Source organism: Prionailurus viverrinus, chromosome E1 (genome assembly GCF_022837055.1).
Source record: "Prionailurus viverrinus isolate Anna chromosome E1, UM_Priviv_1.0, whole genome shotgun sequence".
Taxonomy (NCBI): Eukaryota; Metazoa; Chordata; class Mammalia; order Carnivora; family Felidae; genus Prionailurus; species Prionailurus viverrinus.
The window spans coordinates 29,474,464-29,480,032 of record NC_062574.1 but is presented as its reverse complement, the minus strand read 5'-3'; positions in this window follow the sequence as shown (position 1 = coordinate 29,480,032).

Genomic DNA, 5,569 nt, shown 5'->3' with positions numbered 1-5,569 from the left:
GGTCGAGCTGCTGCCCCGGCGCGCCCGCCGCTAGTGCCTTTCTGAGGGGAACTCACCCAGACCCGAGACGTCCGCTCCGCGCCGCCAACCGTGAAGCCGCGCCTCCCCGCCCGCTTTCAAACCCTTCCCCCTCCCCCACCCCCGCCCCGTCGGGCCCCGGCACAGGGACCCAGAGCCCCTGAAGGCCAGAGCCCATGGGCACACACTCAGATTTAAAGCTGGCGATTTCTTTCCATACCACCTGTCGAATATGCTTTTTTTTTTTTTAATTTCCAGTTCTACTTTAGTGGGATTTGCAGACATCCCAGTTGTAACAAAGGTTCTCTCTCTCTCTCTCTCTCTGTCATACATACACACACACAATTTTGAAACAAACGTTTTTCACCAGATTGTGTATTTAGATTTATTTCCTTTTATTCGGCTCTGTTCCCGGCCCCTGGCCTGGGTGCAGGAAAAGCGGGTGTACAGGAGGAGAGAAGAGAAATATTCAAGAGAGGGGAGGGGGGGCAAAAAAAGCAAGGCAGTGCCTTGGGAGGAGTTGGTTGGAGTTTGCACTGGCGACGGGGCAAGCAGCAAAAATAAGGAAAAGGTAAATGTCTTAAACTACTGCTAAAAGTAAAAGCTACTATGGGGCGCCTGGGTGGCGCAGTCGGTTAAGCGTCCGACTTCAGCCAGGTCACGATCTCGCGGTCCGTGAGTTCGAGCCCCGCGTCAGGCTCTGGGCTGATGGCTCAGAGCCTGGAGCCTGTTTCCGATTCTGTGTCTCCCTCTCTCTCTGCCCCTCCCCCGTTCATGCTTTGTCTCCTTCTGTCCCAAAAATAAATAAACGTTGAAAAAAAAAAAATTTAAAAAAAAAAAAAAAAAAAGTAAAAGCTACTATTTATGGGGCATCTACTCTCTGCGAGACAAGTCACATACGGTATGTCCTTTAGTCCTCATAAACACTAGAAGACAGATCTTATTACATCCATTTTATAGGTGAGGGTCACTTTTTTTTAAATTTTTTTAAATGTTTTATTTATTTTTGAGAGAGAGAGAGACAGAGCATGAACGGGGGAGGGGCAGAGAGGGAGACACAGAATCGAAACAGGCCCCAGGCTCTGAGCTGTCAGCACAGAGCCCGACGTGGGGCTCGAACCCACGGACCGTGAGATCATGACCTGAGCCGAAGTCCGACGCTTAACCGACTGAGCGACCCAGGCGCCCCGAGGGTCACTTTTTATTTATTTTAGTTTTAAGTAATCTCTCCGCCCAACATGAGGCTCAAACTCAGGACTCTGAGATCAAGAGAGCAGGCTGCAGAGACTGAGCCAGACAGGCGTTCCTACCCTCCTTTTTTTTTTTTTTTTTTTTTTTTTTAATAATTTCTCCGCCCAAGTTGGGGCCAGAATAGGGTCACATATTTAATACAAAACAGGACTGGGATTCTAGCTCAGGATTGCTTTGCTTAAAATTCTAATTCCTGGTTTTCCTATTTCTATTCCTCTGAGACTCTTAACCCCATTTATTCTCTCTCCTATTGCATTGTTGTTTGCATGGGGAGGAGGAAGGCAGAAGGCAGGGAGGGGTCAGGAAATCAGATTTACACATAGTATCTCATTTAATCCTCCCACTAAATCTTTAAGGAAGGTATTATTATCTCCTGTTACAGATGAGAAAACTAAGGCTTGGAGAAACTAAATAGCTTCCTTAAGACGACAGATACTGTCGTGCAGCCTATCTCATTCTAGAAACCAAACATTTCCTACCAGAAAATGTTGCCTCCCAAGGGGAGGGATGGAGCCGTTTCCAGGAAATAAATTCTATGAAATCCTCCATGACTTAGCTCTTGTGGGTGAGGTGGCCTGGTGACTCAGCCAGAATGTCTGTAGAATTTTCTTTCCAGGCCAAGAAGTTTCGAAGGGCTGGTTAGACAGTGAAGACGACTAGGTGGAACATAGTTTAAGTTTACCAAATTCCACGCACTAGATATTTACTACGACCTCCTGAGACAGGGAAGCGGAAGGGACTCCATTTTAGAAAGGCTCCATTGGGGCGCCTGGGTGGCGCAGTCGGTTAAGCGTCCACTTCAGTCAGGTCATGATCTCGCGGTCCGTGAGTTCGAGCCCCGCGTCGGGCTCTGGGCTGATGGCTGGGAGCCTGGAGCCTGTTTCCGATTCTGTGTCTCCCTCTCTCTCTGCCCCTCCCCCGTTCATGTTCTGTCTCTCTCTGTCCCAAAAATAAATAAACGTTTGGAAAAAAAAAAAATTAAAGAAAGGCTCCATTTACGCATGCTCTGTATCCCACCTTGCGTCTGGGTAAACCAGAGAAGCTACCACGTTCCCACTCCAAGGGGGAAGCGAGGAAGTTAATCATTCTCTGAGTCTCGCCCCAGGCCCCCAAGACACATGACACAATCTAAGAAGAACCAGCTCTCAGACATGTTCCAGGACATTAGCTTCGAAGAAACCTGGGTGGACACTGGCATCAGTACCCCTGCCCTTCAGTGATTTGTGGAGTAACACCTAGCGTTCGCCTGACACTCCCTTTGAGGGGACCCTCCCCTGGATTCCCAAAGCGATATGTACCCTGAACCCCTTTCCAGTATAAGCCCCTAACCCCAAGCAACAGGGAGACTCCCTTTTCCTTTTCCGAGTCTCCTAGACACTCTGTCTGCTATACTCTGTCACACTACTCAGTAAACACAGTTCACTTCCTCCTTGACGTAGGAGCATGGGGCAAACTGGGGACAAAGTACAGGCTAACAGCACCCCTTTCCCGGGTGGAATATGTGCGGTATTCCTTCGACACTCCTGGCCACCCAAGAACAAAGGAAGGGGGTTTAAATGCTTACCATGGTGATGTGGGAAACTAAGACAAATCAAAGATTAAATTCCCTTAGTGCCTACAGCCCATTGACAAGTCCTTGAAACCAGCAGAGTGACCTCCCTCTAGGAGCTCAGCTGCCTCAATGATGACACTTTGCTAGGGGCAAAAGAGAACCTTAACATTATCCCAGCCTCGAGGATCCTGTAAGTCTACTTTAACATAAAAATTCCTTTGGAAACTCCCTTTATCTCAACTCCCCCAAGATCATACTCCAAGCTATGGCCCCCTGATATGCATCTGAAGGGTCTCATGACTGAGGTTTTACTAAACGGTAATAATTAGTGTTTTCCTAACACAGCTAGCCCCTCAAGGTCCTGGAAAAATACCTTAGGGACTTAATCTATCCCTAACCCCCTCCCAACCTGAATGTATATAATAAGTTACCCATTACGACCCCAGTACAGCTCCCACCCAAAGGTCCTGTCCACATGCGTTAATAAAATCACCTTTTTTGCACCAAAGACGTCTTCAAGAATTCTTTCTTGGCCGTCGGCTCCGGACCACGCCACCATCACCCCAAAACTTCATCACTCCTGGTTCACCTTTCATTTCTATCCTGCCTGAAGCCAAGAACCCTCCTGGCTGGTCCGTTGAGGACCCACTGTGGGTCCTCAGACCAGGCCTGCCTACATCACTATCGTGCTAAATTCATCCCATTGTGGTTGGAGAATATGCTTTGTATTATATCAGTGGGTTTTTTTTTAATGTTTATTTTTGAGAGAGAGAGAGAGAGAGAGAGAGAGTGTATAAGCAGACAAGGAGTAGAGAGAAAGAGAGACAGAATCCGAAGCAGGCTGCCGGCTCTGAGCTGTCAGCACAGAGCCTGACGCTGGGCTCGAACTCACAAACTGCAAGATCATGACCTGATCCAAAGTCCGACGCTTAACCGACTGAGCCCCCCAGGCGCCCCTTTCAGGGTTTTAAAATTTATTGAGACTTGTTTTATTTCCTGAATGTGGTCTGTCTTACGGGTTACTGTTTGCGTGGTACCTCTTTCTCCATCTTTGTCCTTTCAACCTATTTGTGTCTTTAAAGCGTGGCTTTTGTAGACAGCATCATTTTGTTTATGCATCCAACCAACCTTCGCCTTTTAATTGGAGCATTTCATTCATTTCCATTAAATTACTGATAAGATTTACATCTGCCATTTGCTGTTTATTTTAATGTCTTCTATCATCTTGGTTCTTCTATTTCTCCATAACTGCCTTCCTTTATGCTATCTTCTGGTGTACTTGTTTATTCCTTTGCTATTTCTTCAGATATTCTTTCTGCCCTCCTCCTCTCCCCTCTCCTTAGGGAACTCCCATCATGTGTGTGTTGGTCTGCTTGTTGATGTCCGACAGGTCTCTGAGGCTCTGTTCATTTTCCTTTGCTCTTTTCCCTTTCTGCTTCACAGACTGGATCATCTATCTCAATTGATCTATATATCCAGATTCACAAATTCTTTCTTCTGCCTGCTCAAATCTGCTATTGAACTCCATAGTGAATCTTTCATTTCAGTTTTTGTACTTTTCAACTCCAGAATTTCCATTTGGTTCTTTAAAACAAAAATTTTTTTCCTCCCTCCTTACTGATTTTCTCTATTGAGAGAGACACCATTCTCACACTTTATCTCCTTAGACATGTTTTCCTAATGTTCTTTGAACATATTTAAAATAACTGAAAGTTCTTGTCTAGGGGCACGTGGGTGACAGAGTCGGTTAAGCTTCAGACTTGCAGCTCAGGTCATGACCCCACAGTTTGTGGGATCGAGCCCTGAGTCGGGCTCTGTGCTGACAGTGCAGAGCCTGCTTGGGATTCTCGCTCTACCTCTCTCCCTGCCCCTCCCTCACTTGTGCTCTCTCTCTCTCTCTCACTCTCTCTCAAAAATAAACTTTAAAACGTTTTTTTAAATTAATATAGACATTCAATTAAAAAAAAAAAAAGAACTTAATGGTGAGCAGACAGCCTGAAGATAGAGAAAACTGAGTCGTGAGGGCAGGAAAGTAATTAGCCAGAACGTTCCCTGTCCCAACAATACAGGTGGCAGTGGGGGAAGCGTGTGGCAGGTGCCCCACTGCTTACTGTCAGGCCAGACACAGCAGTTTTAGGGACAGCCACCAAAACATCTTGGGAAAAAATACTCTGAAATTAGACTCTCTCCCCTCTAGATGGGTGATCTTTGGCAAGTTACTGAATATTATGTTGGGAGAAATTAGATGCATCGCTTCTTCAAATCCATAGGCTAATCCTATAGTATTCATAGCTGGCATCTGAGTACCTATTTCCTCATCTAGAATGGGACCACCAGCCCAGGCAAAGTGAGGCAAAGACTTAGTCCCTGGCGGCTACTTTTGCCCAGAACCTTTTCTCATCTCCCCTCTTGTCTCTCACTCCTGGAATAAACTGTATAGTTTAGAGTTCCCACATCAGACAATTATCTGATTTCAAGTAAGAAGAAATACAGCCACATTTTACGTGGCTATGAGTAGATTATGTTTTATAAAGAAAACTGAAATTTACTGGATGTGGTACAGTATTTTTCTATTGTACTGCATCTTTCGGAAAGGTCATGCCCTCCTAGTTTGACATCATGACCCTTCTAGTAGGCTGCTAGTCACAGTTCAAAAAACACTACTCCAGAGGGAAAGGGGGACTCATAAACTGATTATAAACTGAAGAAAACACTCCCTGAGGTCAACACTTCTCTTTGGTCTCGTCA